This window comes from Papaver somniferum, chromosome 11, assembly GCF_003573695.1.
Source record: "Papaver somniferum cultivar HN1 chromosome 11, ASM357369v1, whole genome shotgun sequence".
Taxonomy (NCBI): Eukaryota; Viridiplantae; Streptophyta; class Magnoliopsida; order Ranunculales; family Papaveraceae; genus Papaver; species Papaver somniferum.
The window spans coordinates 99,995,835-100,014,913 of NC_039368.1; the positions used below are offsets into that span (position 1 = coordinate 99,995,835).

General features: G+C 37.7%; 1 pseudogene; it reads right to left on the bottom strand.

Moving 5' to 3' along the window:
- LOC113324821 overlaps nt 1–18,659 on the bottom strand; it is a 149,875-nt pseudogene extending 131,216 nt beyond the window's left edge.
- Nucleotides 18,660–19,079: the final 420 nt, after the last annotated feature.

The window sequence follows — 19,079 nt, forward strand, 5'->3', positions numbered from 1 at the left end:
GAGGAAATAGTAAAGAGAGAGTTCGGAAAGATATTACCTGAGTGAAGTGAAACCAAAAATTGAATGCAAAAATTATACAACATACAAATCGCCTCGATGGTCAATCAAGGGTAAACAGGGTCCTCCAGAGGGACCTCCTCAACATCACCTGTAGGAAAAGGCTCTAAAAAGGGCTTCAATCGCTGACCGTTAACCTTTGAAGAACTACTACCATCCAGTGTCTCGATTTCAACAGCTCCATGAGGAAAAACAGTACGGACCACAAAAGGACCGGTCCACCGAGAGCGCAGTTTCCCGGGGAATAGATGCAAACGTGTGTCATACAGAAGAACTTTTTGACCTGGAGAAAATGACTTCCGTAATATGTTTCTATCATGCACAAGTTTCATTTTGTTCTTATACTCCTTCGCACTATCGTAAGCATCTATACGAATCTCGTCCAACTCATTGAGCTGGAGTTTCCTATGGGCTCCTGCCTTATCAAGTGAAAAATTTAGCTGCTTAACAGCCCAATAAGCTCTGTGTTCTAACTCAACAGGTAAGTGACATGCCTTGCCATAAACAAGCCGATAAGGCGACATTCCAATGGGGGTCTTAAATGCAGTACGGTAAGCCCATAAGGCATCAGTAAGCCTAGACGACCAGTCTTTCCGATTAGGATTAACTGTTTTCTCTAATATACGTTTTATCTCCCTATTGGAAACCTCTACCTGACCACTAGTCTGTGGATGATACGGGGTAGATACCTTATGTGTAATACCATATTTCTTCATCAGAAGTCTAAAAGTCCCATTACAAAAGTGCGACCCTCCATCACTAATTATAGCTCGCGGTGTACCAAAACGTGTAAGTATATTATTTTTCAAGAACTCAATCACAACCCTATGGTCATTGGTTTTACACGCAACCGCCTCAATCCACTTAGAGACATAGTCTACGGCGACAAGGATGTATAGGTTACCAAAAGAATTAGGAAACGGACCCATAAAGTCAATACCCCACACATCAAAGACCTCAACAATTAAAATAGGGTTCAAGGGCATCATGTTCCTACGGGAAATGGTTCCTAATTTCTGGCATCGTTCACAAGTAACGCAGTAACTGTGGGAGTCTTTAAACAACGAAGGCCAATAGAATCCACACTGCAATATCTTAGCAGCAATTTTCTTAGCACTAAAGTGACCCCCACAAGCATGATCATGACAAAAGGAAATAATACTGGACTGGTCACTCTCAGGTATACATCTCCTAATAATCTGGTCTGGGCAATACTTAAACAAATAAGGATCATCCCAAAAGAAGTGCTTAACCTCAGCTAAAAATCTAGAACGATCTTGTTTACCCCAATGTTGGGGAATTCGACCAGTAACAAGATAGTTCACTATATTCGCATACCAAGGTAAGTTGGTAACAAAGAACAATTGTTCATCAGGAAAGCTATCCCTTATAGGAAGGAAATCATCTGGGGAACTAACAACTAGCCTAGACAAGTGATCTGCTACAACATTTTCGGCACCCTTTTTGTCTCTAATGTCTGGAGAAAACTCTTGCAACAACAGAATCCACCTAATCAATCTAGGTTTAGTATCCTTCTTAGACAAAAGATATTTTAAAGCAGCATGATCAGTATATATGATGATCTTAGAACCTAAGAGATAGGGTCTAAACTTGTCTAAGGCAAACACAATGGCTAATAGTTCCTTCTCGGTAGTGGTATAGTTCAACTGGGCATCATTCAGAGTTTTGCTAGCATAGTAAATCACATGAAGTAACTTATTTTCTCGCTGACCTAGCACAACACCAATAGCATAATCTGAAGCATCACACATGATCTCAAAGGGTAGGTTCCAGTTGGGTGCCTGGACTATGGGGGCGGTAGTGAGTAATGACTTAAGCTTCTCAAAAGCCTCTAAACAAGCATCATCAAAAACAAACTTAACATCTTTTGCAAGCAAATTGCAAAGAGGTCTAGACATCAAGCTAAAATCCTTAATGAAACGACGATAAAAACCAGCATGTCCTAAGAATGACCTAATATCTCTTACGGTTTTTGGGACCGGTAAAGTTTTAATAAGGTCAACTTTTGCTCTATCCACCTCTATACCCTTTGAAGATACAATATGCCCTAGAACAATTCCTGAACGAACCATAAAGTGACATTTCTCCCAATTAAGCACTAAATTTTTTCCTTACACCTAGTCAAAACTAATGACAAATGATGCAAGCACTCATCGAAAGACGAACCAAACACTGAAAAATCATCCATAAAGACCTCTAAAACCGTTCTACCATGTCAGAAAATACTCATCATGCAACGCTGAAAAGTCGCAGGGGCATTACATAGCCCGAAAGGCATGCGTCTATACGCAAAGGTACCAAAGGGACAGGTAAAAGTGGTTTTCTCCTGGTCTTCTGGGGCAATAACGATCTGATTATATCCAGAGTAGCCATCTAAAAAGCAGTAGTGACTATGTCCAGCTAATCTCTCTAGCATCTGGTCGATGAAGGGAAGGGGAAAGTGGTCCTTCCTAGTGACCTTGTTCAATTTCCTATAGTCAATACAAACACGCCAACCCGTGGTCATTCGGGTCGGGATTAACTCATTGTTATTATTCTGGACTACAGTAATACCAGATTTCTTGGGAACAACCTGAACGGGGCTGACCCACTTACTGTCTGAAATAGGGTAGATAATTCCTGCATCTAATAGCTTAAGAACCTCAGTTCGAACTACTTCTTTCATATTGGGGTTTAGTCGACGTTGCATCTCCCTAGAAGGTTTGGTGTCTTCCTCTAAATAGATCTGATGCATACAAACAGTAGGACTTATACCCTTAATGTCTGCTATGGTCCACCCTAAAGCTTCCTTGTTGTTTTGAATGACGGTTACTAGCCTACTTTCCTGATCTATATCCAAGTCGGAAGAAACAATCACAGGTAAAGTCTCAGACGGGCCTAAAAACACATACTTCAGGGTATCTGGCAATGGTTTTAGGTCCAACTTAGGAGGCTCTTCTAAAGAAGGAACTAGGGTAGACTTAGAAACTGGTAGTGGTTCGAACTTAGGTTTCCATCCATTACTAGTATCTAACAAAGGGGTTGAATCTAACAAAGCATTCACCTCATTAATTACATTATCATCATCAAAATCAATCCCAAAGTGAGCTAGGCATTTTTCTAATGGATCTTCTAACAAAGTGTTTGGTAATGACTCCTCGACTAATGTTCCTATCATGTTCACCTCTTCTACATTCGAGTCATCTAGTTCAGAGGGTAGCTTACTAATATTAAAAATATTCAGCTCAATAGTCATATTACCAAAAGACAAATTCATAATACCATTTCGACAGTTAATGATCGCATTGGATGTAGCTAAAAACGGGCGACCTAAAATCACTGGTATTTGGTTCTCTGGGTCAGGGACAGGTTGGGTATCTAGGATAACAAAATCCACTGGATAAATAAACTTGTCAACCTCTATGAGAACATCCTCGATCACACCACGAGGAATTTTAACGGACCTATCAGCTAACTGAAGTGTCATCTGGGTAGGTTTCATCTCACCAAGTCCTAGCTTAAGGTACACATGATATGGAAGTAAATTACACTGGCTCCTAAGTCAAGCAAAGCTTTCTCAACACGGTACTTACCTATTGTACAAGCAATGGTAGGGGACCCTGGGTCTTTATACTTAGGAGTAGTGGTATTCTGAATAATAGAACTCACATGACTAGCTATGAAGGCTTTCTTCTGGACACTGAGCTTACGCTTTCGCGTACACAAGTCCTTAAGGAACTTGGCATAAGAGGGAATCTGCCTAATTGCATCTAATAATGGAAGGTTGATATTAACCTGCTTAAAAACCTCCAATATATCATTAAAGTTGGACTCCCTCTTAGTCGGAACTAGCAGCTGTGGGAATGGGGCTCTGGGAACAAAGCCGGGCTCAACAGGACCCTCATTGGTCCTTTGGAGACTCTATCAGTCTCCTCATTTTCTGGCTCAGCAGGGTGAACTACAGCATGTTCACTATCAGGCATGGCAACCTTGTTGTCAACTTTCTTTCCACTCCTAAGGGTTGTGACAGCATTCACATGATTGTACGATTTCTCTCCTTTTGGGTTGGGATCAGTACGACTAGGGAACCTTCCATCTTCTCTCTCACTTATGAACTTAGCTATTTGTCCTACTTGAAGTTCTAATTTGGCAAGACTCTGGGAATTATTCTTCAATTCTTGCCTAGTTTCTTGTTGAAAGCTCATGTGGTTCTTTGTTAGCATTTCATGGTTATTTGCTAACATAGTGAGAGTATCCTCTAAGGTAGAGATCTTTTTCTCGGAAGTGTTCTGAAACTGGGTTTGACCTGAAGAGTTCTTAAAACCAAAACCTGGGGGAGGCTGAGAATTGCTAGACTGGCCTTGACTCTGGCCTTAGACCAAGAGAAATTAGGATGGTTTCTCCAACCAGGGTTGTAGGTTTCTGAGTATGGGTCAAACTTCTGACGGTTCTCAAACCTAGAGTTGTTATAGACAGCATGGGCTTGCTCTTCACTAACCTGACCTTCCCAAAATGAATTATCGGGCTCTATTCCACAACTAGAGACTTGAGAGGCTCTATTAGGTTCAACAAGGGACCTATTTTTAGACTGACCCATTTCAAAGCTTCTAACCTTCTGGATAAAGCAGCAAACTTAGCATCTGACCAAAACTCGTATCTACCATTGGTGCTACTTCTATTGACCAAGAGTCTTTTAGGGGGTTCAACACAAGATTCCCACTGTTGGGATTTTTCAGCGATAGCTCCTAAGAAGGTAAAAGCATCATCAGCATTTTTACTAGTGAACTCACCAGCGCACATAGACTCAACCATGGCTTTGGTCGAATAGTCTAAACCATCATAAATAATCTGTACAAGTTTCATATTATCAAATCCATGGTGAGGACACTGAGATAGGAGATCATTGAATCGCTCTAAAAACCTATAAAGAGACTCTCCCTCTTGTTGCACACTAGCACTAATTTTCTGCCTAACAGCTGCAGTTTTATGCTTAGGGTAGAATTTCATATAGAAGGCAGCGATAAGTTCCTGCCATGTTTCTATGGATTCAGACGGTAGGTTGTTAAGCCAGGTCTTGGCTTTATCTCTCAAGGAAAAGGGAAACATTTAAGTTTCAAGACTTCATCAGTAAGGTCTTTTATTCTAATTGTCCCACAGATTTCCTCAAAGTCCCTAATATGAAAATAAGGGTTCTCATCATCTTTTCCTAAGAATATAGGGATCATCTGAAGAATACTAGGTTTTATCTCGAAATTAGCCGTAGTGGCTGGCAATTTAATGCATGAAGCTCGGTTGGTCCTAGTTGGGAACATGTAATCTTTCAAAGTTGCCATCGTTGGCACAACAGAGTACTAGGGGTACTTTTTCACTCGAGATAAATTCTCAAAACTGAAGTTTCCAAAAACAGGGCTCTCAAAGAAGAGTCTTCGAGCTCCCTGCTTAAATCAGAAGAACTACTAGGTTTTTCGCTAATCAATCGACCTAGAGTATCTCTTTTCCAAGCCCTATTAACAAAATCGGGCATACACTAAAAAGAATTCAAAAAGAAAAAAAATCCTAACAGGAAGGTTCTAGCAATCACACAGCAGGCTGACTCGACTTTACCACAGCAAACCTAAAGATTTCTAGCAAACAACAAGCATGATGGCTCCACTTAGATTGTTTCTAGACCAGCTTCTAATCCTTCGAAAGGGAATTCGTTACAATTTGAGCAAACCCCTCTGGAATCAATCCGAGTTAAAGCAAGTTGAATCGAGGCGAGGGAAGCTCAGTGGAGCTTTGATACCCAAAACCTCACCGATCCAATGCGGCGCAGTCACGCATTCAACTCGCAGAAACCGTCAAGAACTTCGAGGTGTGCTTAAAAGAGTAACCAATATTTTTCGAATGATTGTCCTGTTAAGCTCGATACCCTATAGGTCTCTTTCTAGTCCAAATTTTAGGCTTAGGTTCGCTTTAGGTTTCGTTTTCCTAAGGCGGGCAAGAAGGGAGCGGTGATGAAATCCGAACCCTTATCTTATATGGTCCAGTCCTTGCCCTTTACTAGGAATTAAAAACAGTCCATATTCAAGTCCTCAAATATATTCACCTTAAGGAGTCCAGTAACCCGCTTGCAGGAGATTCGGTGTTTAGAATTTTACCTCCCGTACCAGACGGGGAGAACCGCTGAAGTCGACTCGGGCCACGACTCCTATGCCGTGTGCGAACCCGAGGGGCCGAGACGATATGTAATCGTCGTCCTTCCCTGCAAACAGTTTATATTTAAGGGTACCCTTCCGTAGGGTTAAAAATAAAAATAAAATGTCCCAAAATTAATGTCCAAAGTCCATAAATAAAAAAAAATTACAAAAAAAATGTCTCTCTTTTTTTTTCTCTCTTTTTATCAAATAAATAAAAAATTCTTCTTCTTTCGCTCCTTTAGCTTTGCTTTTCGCTCCCAAACTTTAAGTAAATCACCACAAGCTTTGGCAAAATTGTCTTTCGCTCCAACTTTCAAAAATCTGCAAGGAAACAAAAAAAAACCAAAAACGTAAAGAAGAACAAAAATAATAAAAATCTAAAAAAAATGCTAACTAAACACAGGTCCGCGTCGGCGGCGCCAAAAATTTGATGGTTTTCAAATAGTGATTGTAGTAGTGGTAAAAACTGGGTCTTTTCAGACTTGTGAAGAAAACAATTTTTATAGATTTAAATTAAACATGCAAATAAATAAAATAGTTCAAACTTTTGGAGAAAAATACCAAGACTAGGATTCCACCATTGATCCATTAATTGATAAACTCTAAATAAAAATCATGCAATTCTATCTTTAAAAATAATTCTAATATTTGCCTCAAATATATTCTTGAAGTAATAGTTGTAATCAACGAGTATAAAACATCAAAAGTATTTAAAACCCAGCATGCTTCATCAAATTAATTCACAACTATTCAATAAGAACTAATATTTCAATTCAATCCCATGCAAATAATCAAATAATAATAATATTGCAAATAAATAGTAAAATTAGAATTATACCAATTAATGTGGAACAATGGCTTCCTCCGTCGCCTTGGCTAATGGGGTTTAGCTCCTCATCCCAAAAACATGATCATAAGATGTATCCATGGCTTAATAATGTGTTTTTATTGATGAAAATGGTGTAAAAAGAAGTTTGCAACGCTGTATAAATGTTACAGCGTCACTGTTACAAAGTGGAAGGGTCTTAAAAACAACGATAGTAGCACTAACTGCTGTAAAACAACGACAGTTGCTATGACTATTGAAAAACGACGGTTCAGAAGCGTCTGTTCTTCGTCTTCTTCAACTGTGCAGCAGCAGAAAATATTTTCTCTGAAAGTTTTTCTCACGCCTCTCCTGGTCTTTCTTTTGCTCCCCCAATCTCTCCTGATGGTTTTCACCCCTTCTTATGACTCGAACCAACACTTATATAGCTACCAAACCCCCAAAAATCTCGAGTGAATCCGACTTCTTCTTTTTCTCTCTTCTCTGCGCTGTTGAGAAAAAATCTCTCCCTGATCTCCCTGTACGCGTTTGTTAGCTATATATTTGCCACCAAACTCTTATCAAGACTACAACAGGACCAAATAAAAGTCTAACTAGCGTGAAACTCTCCCTGAATCCTTTACCCATTCTCTGTACATATCGGGAAGATACGTATATCTGTACCAACTCTGTTTATCCAGCCCGGATTATCCAGCCCATTTCGATTGATAAAAACGCATGTACCAACTCTGTTTAGTTCATTAACATCCAGCCCAAGCGAATTTGGTGATCGAATCTGTCCCAAAGGGCCCCAAAATTCCAACCCTGTTTGCTGCTCGTGAAGCATTTCATTTCCCGCCAAAATTTTCTTTTGAATTTGAGAAGTTGACCTCCCCTTATCTGTGGCTGGTCTCCCTTTAGCAGATGCCTGGAAATGGGTCACCCCTTAGTAATTAGGTTACCCCTTATCCAAAATCAAGGGTCCGTATAGCAAGTGTCCTCTGGGGCATTTTTCGCACTTTTTTCGGGGTTCCTCCGGGGTATTTCTGGGATACTTCCGGTACACTTCTGAGGCGCTTCCGGTACGTTATCAACGGAGGTCCAAATGCCACATTTTTAGCCAAATTCGCCGCAAGAGATTATTTTCCAAAAACACCTACAAATACATAAAATAACCAAATAAGTACAATATCGAGTACTAACAATATATACAAATGAGCTATAATAGACACATAAATGCGTCTATCAGTATGCCAAGCCCATATCTTCTTTAAGAACAATTCTTCCTCTTCAAGCCCACTTCTAGTTGATCCGGCTCTTGCAAACATCATTCTTCGCTTCCTCCTAGAGAGAGTCTTTGTCGTTCCTTTGCTCTTTTCGCTCCGTGAGATAACCAGGCTTTATTTAGTACCTAAAAATGCAAAATTAATTAAGAAAAATATTTATTCTTGAAAACAACGAAAATACAGAATATGGGATAAAATGTAGAATTAATGCACAAAAGATGAGTTAAATGCCAAGAAAAATATATAGAAATATGCACTTTTTAGCACTCATCAATTCCATCTAGATTTAATATAGGTTGTAACTGGTTTTCATATAGATTTAAAAAAGGACCTCACTTTTTTCTATATAAATTGTTGCAGGAAGCAATATTAAGAGGATTGCTGAATTAAGAGCCAAGAATAGGCATGAAATGAACGTGGATGGTGAATCATGTAGAAGCAATATGCATGACGTGAACGTGGATAGCAAAATGGATGTATAAAATTTTGAGGAAAAGGGAAATCAATGAAGTTTGTTGCCGGAAGTTGAGCGATAACTAAAATCGTTGATGTCATTAAGTTATTTAGCAAATGGGTCGCTACAAAAACATATTGATGTAGTTTAAACTTAAGTTTTTCTTATTCTAAACCTTTCTTTGCATAGATATATGAATGCCCATGTATCTTAATTGCAAGTCAAATAAATATGAAAAATGGTTTACTTAAACTAGCCTATACTTCAAGTTGTCAGTAATTTCAGATGATCTTATCTCAAAATATGCAGGATGAAAACAGATACATTCTAGCAGAAAATATATTTTTTTGCAAAATATACATGATGAAATTGGTTTCATCCTGGCAAAAAAGTATTCCTGTGAGTTTGTGCACTTTTTTTCTTCAGAATATGCAGGATGAAATCAGTTTCACCTTGGCCAAAAAAATCTATTGTTTCAGAATATACGGGATGAAACTGGTTTCATCCAAGTCTAATCTTTGTTATATCCTGAATTAATACAAGTTTTTACCTGAAAAATTGAAAGAAATCTACAATTAAACAACCAACAAAAGTTATTAAGATACATTTCTTTGAATGTGTCAAAACAAATACTAGTTGCAATACTGAAATACAGATGAATGTACTCATAAACATTGAGGTTCATTTAATCCATACAGACAATAACGCGATCACATGGAAACTGATTTGTATGCCAACGCCTACAACTTCTGTACAACTTTCCAATATTAACTTCAAAACAAGCCCCTCGTGCCTGCCAAATACACTTCAAACACGACCGTTGAACCATGGTTATGGTGCAGTCGAGAAGCTGCAACTGTTCATGTTGTTTTTCTTCTCAAACTCGACCAAAACCTCACATACTCGACCTATCTTGCTGCCACAATACATTCTGTAAACCCAAATTCTAATACTTGTCAGTGGTTAAAACACCACAAACACAATTATCCGCAACAGATGGTGCACTCAACTACAGTTTCCCTGTTAATTTAGGAATTTTCTCAAACACCTGTAGGGTGTTACTCAAGCAATGAGGAGATAACTTCATTGTTGATTTCTATGCCCAACACAACACCTTCCCCATAATTATTTCAATTCAGTTCTAACACAAACATCCAAAATTACTAACATATTCAGTGATAATCAATTCCATTCATCTTCAAACTACCAAATTGATCATCATCAAACTCATAACAGAATTGCAGCAAGCAATTAGAGTGAAAAAGAGGAAGTACATGTGATTCGTGTGACCTGTTTAGGAGTAAGCTTTGCAGAAAACCCACTAGCAGTAGTCTTGTAACTTTATAGCATTGCATCTTTTGCAGCCTCATCACTATCATCAACAAAACAACTAGAGTTAACTGTAAAAAATCAAAACCAGATCAATAATGGAGAATACTAAACCCAAAGATATAGAGAAAGAATTTGGAAATCGATTTCAAAGAAGTTCATCAGCATGATTGATCTCCCAGATTTGAAAGAGAACTTTCACCTTCGGTATGAATCGTCTTTGTTGAAATAAATGGGAGGAAACATTTCGGAAAAAAATTTGTTTATAAACGATAAGGGTACTATGGTCAAAAATACTTTTTCTATTTACTTTTTTCTGGGAAGATTGCCCAAAATGGTTAATACAACAGTATATTTGTGATTCCCGTCCATTTGAACAGTATCAAAATGTACAAGTATATTTCACCTAAGAATTGTTGATTTTGGTCTTTTTAACCAATTTTGTGAATAAATTATGGATCGGATGCGGCCACTTACAAACCAACTAGACCAAACTCTTAGGAAATAGAAAATTCGTTGGACATTAACTAGATCAGGAGACTTCAAAGTTAAATCAATGTACGATAAATTGAACGAAAACGGACTCGACAATGTTAACTTATCTATGTCAGAGTCATTCTAGAAATCTTTATGGAGTCTAAATATTTCGAAGAGAATCAAGCTCTTTTTATGGAAATGCTTACAAAACGCATTACCTACTAATGTTAAACTTTTTGGAAAGATAAAAGATGTAGTCCCTAATTGTACTATGTGTAAAATAGAACTTGAAACAACTGAACATCTTGTTTTTCACTGTCCTTATGCTAAAGAAGTTTGGAACTCATCTCCTAACCTTGTCTCCTTATCATTGGATAACTCAAAAACAATTTTGAATCTATGTAAAGAATGGTCTGCTAATCCTAGAATAGATATATTTGTTGAATTACTTCTCACTAAAATGTGGTTTATATGGGAAGAAAGATGTGATAGGGTTTTTGAAGATAAATCTAAACCTGTTATTAACCTAGTTGTGGAAATTCAGAGACACATTGATTTTTGGACTACAAGAAAAAAAAAACTAATAAGCCTAAACTGGTACAACAGAAGAAAAAAACTCCTACATGGAAGGCTCCAAGTAAAGATACACAAAAAATCATTGTTGATGCAACATGGATTTCAGAGTTAGTACCAGCCAATTATGCTCTAATTTTAAGGAATGATGCAGGAAACTGTGAAGGAGGATGAGCAGGGAAATCAGTAAGCTCATACCCACAAGAGGCAAAGGTTGTAGGAGTGTTGCAGGCAGCAATTTGGGACAAAGAGAAGCAACTGCAAAATTTCAGTATAAAAGGGGTGTGAGAGTATTTTAAACTTCTTTCATGGTCGTAGCTCACACATTTCTTGGCGTGCCAAAGCGTGTCTCAATGAGGCAAACAGAATAGCTAATATTTGCAATAATGTTTTTGAGATATCATTTTGTTCCTAGATTAGGAAACCAAGTTACGGATATCTTAGCCAATTTTGTTAGACCCTTAAACTCAATTGTAGAATGGGAAACTTCACCTCCCATATGTAGCTTAAAACAACTTTTAGTAGATAAATCTAATATCGGGAATTCTCGTTGTTCGAGCACTGCTCAGTCGAACTCGCAACCGTTGCTATCTCAAGCTTGTTTGTCAAGTTTAGTTGCCAAAACTATAAGTATTGATTTCTAGTCTACTTATAGCTAAGTCTTGGATTACGATAATAAGTGTAGTTGAGCATTAGACTTCACGGCATTCATCGATTGAAGATGAAGAACTACTAAGAGGAGCTTGTGGAACTTCATCAACAAAAGGTATGTGGAGACTTGAACTCATCTATCACTCAAAAGTCTATCTACTTTATCTCCTATTTGAGACAAAAGTCGTATAGCTATATAGACTTCAATTATACACATTTGATATTTCGGGCTGAGTTTAACTCGCTTACATGTTTCTCGAAATATGTGTTGGTAAGCTTTCGCCTTAACCAAGTTCATCTTATATTCTTGACGAAAGTCAAAAGATGATCATGTGAAAATTGCCTTGTAACATCTTACATGATTTGTGTGAGACAGTCATTTGATGTTGTAGTTACCTAAAATATGAGAGAGGCTAGAAGTGGAATTCTAGGGTTTCTGAAAGTAAGTTACGGGAGGTTGAGCATGAACAGTCTTTGCCTAAACCATGCACAATGTCCGTTCAAAGGCTGCTTCAATCACATGTAAGGGATTTATGGATGGTCTTAGGGAGGGAAGCAGATGAAGAGGTAGATCAGAGAATTGTAAGGTTTGAAGAAAAATTGTTCTGAGAGGTTATGAGAAAGATGATCGTAGCTTGGAAAAATAGAAGACCTATTTATATCTGAATTCTCTAATCTCAGGTCGGTGAAGATAAGGATTGCTTTCCGTATGGTGCGAAACAATTCTCCTCTCTTTAGAAATAGATAGAGATAAACTAGGTTGAGTTTATCTCATTAATCCACCGCCTTTACTCTCTTCTGCGGTGAGAAATAAGTCGGGTATTTCTCACACGTGTCGTAGACCGCCAGACCAAAACCCTAATTGTTATCCCCATTTGTGTCAAGCTGAGTCAGCCTTCGTGATGACATGTTGAGAGAGAGAAATATTCTCTTTAGCCGAGTTGGCCGAGATAGAGAGATATTCTCTGATTTGTAATAATGACTAGGATGAGTCACGTGAAAAAGCATGAGATGCCTCAGAATTTGTGTGGAGAGGAGACTTTATTCCTACGTGAGGATCGTGCCTACCATGGGGAATATTCAGCCTTATTGGAGATTTCCCGAGAGATTTGAATCTCTCCGAGATTTTGCAGAGAGATTTGAATCTCTCCGAGATTTTGCAGAGAGATTTGAATCTCTATGAAGATTTTCTTAATGGATCTGAATCTCTCTGTGGTCAGCTGGGACTCGTCCTGGAGAGAGAGAAAAGGATTTGCACTCCCGATTAATGTATCTGCGAGACTTTAGCTCACTTGTCTTTGACCAGCATATCTTGCAGACATGTGCTAGGAATCAACTGTGTGTTCGTATGATGAGCCAACAAGACTAGTGTATCTCGAAAGGATGTTCTAGGAGTTTGTCGAAAGGGCCCAGAGGTAGAATAACCATCGTATCTCACGGGGATGCCATAGGAGTTATTCGGAAACGTCAGTAAGTCGGTCAGATCCTAGAGCAGACATGACCAGTGTATCTCGCGTTGATGTACTAGGAATCAGTCATTGATCTCAAATAGGGTGAGTCGTGCTTACAGGAGATATGTATATCTCCGCTTTGGGTCATAAGTCCGTCGGGGACGTATTTACGCATCTACATAGCCTACATGACCAACAACATGATTTCAAATTGAGTTGTAGTAAAAAGTTCGTTGAGACTTGTGAAAGCAAAGATTTTATATTTAATGAAATTTAAAAACAAACAAAACTTAATTCAAGATTATTAGGAATAACCAAGACACTGATTCTACTATCACAAATGAATAAATTATGGAAAATAATCCAAAACTATAGTTATCTTTTAAGTCCCTTATTTCTTAATTCACAATTAATCAAACATATTCTCAAATATTAATTGTATTTCCCAAGCATAGACTATCAATTGATTAAACAAAGTATAATCTATCAAATTGAATCACAAGTAATTAAGAAAATTATGTAAACATTTAAAAAAACTCTGCAACAGCAGTGATTGAGTGAATTATAATTAAAAATTAGAGAAAATGAAATAGTTACCCATTATTCATGCGTGAATAGCTTCCTCATTGCCTTGGTTGTGGGAGAATTAGCTCATCATCATGTTGGAAACACACTCAAGATTCATTTTTATTGCTCAAAGGGTGTGTACAAATATGAAATGGAGAAAAACTATTAAAAACCGGGTTTGCAATAGTTATAAGTGTTACAAACTGAAAAGAACAATAGAAGAGTACTGTCAATGGTTCTCGACCCTCAGCTGTGTGTCGTTTCCACTGTTCAAAACGACTGTCATTGATGGTCTGTTCTTCGCGTTCTTCAGATGAGCAGCAGCAGAAAAGTATTCCTGATGCTTGATTTTTTCGACTCTGTGATGCTCTATAATCTCCCCAAACTCTCCGTAACCCTTTTCTGATACTCCAACACTCTATATACTACACAGGCCTTCGAATATCTCCTCATTACTCTGAATAATCTCTTATTACTTCAGGCAGTAAAGAAAATATTTTCTTTCCTGAATTAACATTTCACGCGCTAAAATGATGTAATAACACTCCAAACATGATCGTACACGCTGTAAGATTGATTCAACACGCCTCAGACACATATAATCTTTCCAAAACAACAAGAAATCTCGTGAAAACTTCTCGCCTGAACGTGTTACCCTGTTTTCTTCTCGAGGAATATCCATCCAAACTGGATCGAACCAAAGGCCTTTACAAAGTCTGATAAGCCCAATCACGCCATCCCAAAGAGTTTCAGCCATTTAGTCTTTTTGATTCCCGTCCAAAATCTGCTACAGCCTGTGAGCTTTTCCCGCCAAAACGATTTTTTGAAATGATGAAGATGGTGTCCCCCTAACCAAAGCAGGGTTGAAAATAGCAGGTGGCGCTCTGGGAGTGCCAATAGCAGGTAGTATGCCCCTTAGTAATTGGGTGTTGTGGATTAATTTGGGCTACGCATAGCCTTGGGTGCCCCTTATCCAAATCTAGGGTTCGTATAGCAAATGTCCTCCGGGGGTCCAAATAGCACTTTTTGAGCAACTTTTTCCACACAAGTGTATTTCTCCAAAAACACCTACACAAACATAAAAAATCATAATAAGTACAAAATCAAGCACTAGCAATAGAGACACTGAGGACAATTCAGACACAAAAATGTGTCTATCAAATACCCCCAAACTAATTATTTGCTAGTCGTCGAGCAAATCTAATATAAAATGACTACACTTAGCATGTGCAGCAAGCCGTTAAACCGCTAGGTGGCCCTAGCGGCGGAGTGTTGTCTCCGCAGGGTTTACCAGAGGTGTACCCACAAAACCTTTACTCCAGACCCTAGCTATCTACGCAGAACCTTGGAAGGCACTAAAGAATCTCCTTGGTTGGCATACAATCATTGACTATAGGAGGAAGTACCCTGATGCGAAATTCCAATTGTTGTACACGAGTTTGCACTTAACATACTAAAATTCATATATAAGTGACAGATCTCTACTCAGATAGTTTCTAGACATCATAACCGGAGTCAACCAATCACATGGAAAGATTAAGAAGATGGATAAAGAGAAAAATAGATGGTTCAAAGTGAACGGTGTTTCCCATATCTTTCTGAAGGCCTCTGCCAAGATGAACCTATCCTAATGGACTGAGATACCAGTCTGACTAATATCAACAGAACTGGCATATACAAGGGGACCAGTGATCGATAAACCTACCTCTAGGTCAACACAACTGGCATATACAAGGGCACCAGTGGTCCACTTTATTGAATTTATTCCGGTTGGTCCGATGGTCTGGTTTCAAACTTTTTTTTTGGTATCTCAATCACCCTATTTCACCTAGAAAAGGTAACAACTTGAGTCGTGTGCCCCATGTTAAGATTTCGGGAAACCCTATATGATAACCGCAATCGCACGGTGTCTAACTAGTAGACAGAGGCAAGTACGGGTCGTTCCCACGAGGAGCGGTGGAAATACTGTAGTCAATATCTCTAATAATCAGAAATAATATTTTTTTTTAGATTTTTAGAAATGTAAAATGAAATAATAAAATTAAACTAAAGTAATAAAAGAAATTCAATGGGAGAGTCGGTACCAAAAGTTTATAGTATCCACCACAACTTCTATTCAATTACTGAAATGAAACATAATCCATGAATATTTGTCTATTGTTCGTTCTATCGACATCACCTATTATAAGTATTAGAGTCGCAAATATCGCTGGGACACCCTAAGCATGGTACATCAAAAGACTAAACCAAAGCATGCACCATCAAATTGCGTTAGCGAGAAAATTACACGAAACTAAATATAAGTTCACAAATTTTATTTGGCTTTTCTAAGCATAGCCCATCAAAGAAATTAACCAAGCATGGATCATCAAATAATAAGACAAACATATTTATAAAACTATCGATTACGCACATAGATTTTAAAACCGGTGAAGCAACAACTTGTATTTCGATTAATCAATAAATATTATTCAAGAATTAATCTAATCAAATCATAATAGTCTTTTGCTAAATATTATTCAAATCAAAATAGCCTAATACTCTAAGTGGTTTCAACATAAACCCTAGTTACAAGGATTTAGCTAGACATGACTTTCTCAAAAGCCATAAACAAATCAAAGAGAATCACTAGCAAATCAAAATGGAAATAAAATCACAAGAATTGCAAACCCTTCTTTTCACTTCCGCAGCCACGCCTCTATTTTCTCTTCTCTGGTTTCGGCCTCTCGCAAGAGAGATCTCCCAAAACCGGCCTCCCAGAACAGTCACCAGAAACTCCCATTTTTATTCTTCACAATACAGAAAATATATACCAAATAAAGGTGTGTCGTAATTCTCTTAATTAGCCTTAATTGAAACTTGCATGGTAGTCATCAATGTGATCTCCCATATATATTCTTCTTCATTTTGCTTGCATGCATATTTGGTAGACTTAAAAAGAATCCAACGGGTGAGAAAGCAAAATCTTTTTAATTCATTTTTCTCCCTCCAGTAAGTTATTCATGTGGACCCATTTATTTGTTCCAATATTCCACCACCTAACAAGATTTCCTTAACAGCTATTGCCTTTTCAACTTCCCAAAACTGGATGTGTAAATATGCGACGACACATGGCATAGTAACCCACTATAATGTTTTCTGCTTGCAATTTGCTGAAAATCACACGACTGTTCTTCTGAGCCCCACAAAACCATGATTCATAGGAAAGCATGTGTACGTGCTTGACCTCCTTGTTTTCAATTAGACCATCCCACTTGTGTATAATCCCTTCTCTGTCTCGTTTTGGTGTATCGGGTAACCTTGCTGGGTTTTTTTGTGGCAAGCACTGTTTTAGTTTCACATTTCGCCATTTATTTTTGGATGATTGGATTTACTTCTACTTTCTACAAAAGCATTAAAATATTATTATTAGCAACAATATCTAGTCCTAGCTAATATAAATATGGGTACAAAATGTAGCACATACGTGCTTATCAACACCCCACACTTATATTTTGCTAGTCCTCGAGCAAAACAAAGAAAATTATATCCGCTACACAGCTGATTATGAAGAGTGTATTTACTAAACAGCAAGACCGAGAGATGTTTGCTAAACAGCGAGACAGATTCGCTAAACAACAAGATCGAGAGATGTCTGCTAAACAGCTAGACAGATCCGCTAAACAACAAGATCAAGAGATGTCTGCTAAACATCTAGACAGAAAGACCTGCTAAACAACTCGTCATAGAAAATACTCTAAAAATAAATTTTTTTTATGTAGACCCGCTAAACAGCTGGTCATAATTTTTTTTTTTTTTAAGCCTAACGAAAATGCCCTCCCCTACACTTAAACATTACATTGTCCTCAATGTAATTGAGTCATCCAATATAGAAATTAAGATGGGAAATTCAAGCAAACAAATAAAAGATAGAGGAAATAAAACAAATCTGATGGGTTGACTCCCATGAAGCGAAATCGTTTGGGTTGACTCCCATAAAGCATAATCTTTGTGTATCTCCTCTCTCGAACAAGATGATGATACACCAAATTAAGCTGTAAAGCATATATATATACAGTCTGAAAAGTTGGGGATCAATCCAACAAATCAGGTTAATTGAAAAGATGACCCTGCAACAATAATATTGATTAGTACCCAGAGAGCGGAAACTGAATTCAGTCTTATTCGGAAAACAATTTGAAACTTCCTCATCGTATGTGGTTATCTGAAGTAAATCTAAATCACGGATAATGAGTAAAGATTGTTTAGAGAATTCAACAATCGTTGTACACTCTAAATCTGGTTCTAAATCCGAGGAAATAGCTTCCTTTGCTGAGTTGCCTATATTATTTATTGCAGACCGCAATGCATTGACAATGTCAATAAGCATGGGGTCTTCGAAGTCTGCAAAATGGTCTAAACAAACTGAGATTGGTTCAAAATAAGAAATATCAGTATCAACCTGTTTAATATTCATATCAGCAATTAGAAGATCATAAGATGGGTCAGCAACACATGAGCTCAATGGAGCAACAATATCATGAATAATCGACTCATCGACTAAGTGATTTATAGGAATCTCACTATTCAAATGACTAGAAGGTACCTCATTATGAATGTCTACTATCTCTAAGTCGTTAGACTCAACAATAGTATCCTCTGTATAAAAGGTTCCTCTAAATCATCATCTGCATATAATTATTGGCATGCCATAATTCTCAACCATTGCTCCAAACTGAGCGGTGTATGCTTGTAATACTTCTCATATATCGTTAAAGGCGATTCTTCACTTACTACATGTGGAGAAAAAACTCCATAATGTTTCCTATGCAGATATTCACCAAGCGTCATCTCAGATGAGGTTGCCTGATAATTTGAATTTCTACGCTTATATTCCGCCAATGTCATATTAGGTGACGTCTCTTGAGAAAAAGTCATCATCCTCAAAAAGGTACCTGAAACAAAATTCTAAGAAAGAAAACAAGTCAAAAGGAAAAAGAAATCCTAAAATAAAAATATTGTACAAAAATAAAAAAAATAAAAATAAAAAACCTAACTATTTACAAAATCAAAAATACTAATCACAATATTCCTCAGCCGCTCCCCGGCAACGGCGCCAAAAATTGTTAGGATTTCGGGAAACCCTATATGATAACCGCAATCGCACGGTGTCTAACTAGTAGACAGAGTCAAGTACGGGTCATTCCCACGAGGAGCGGTGGAAATACTGTAATCAATATCTCTAATAATCAGAAATAATGTTTTTTTTGA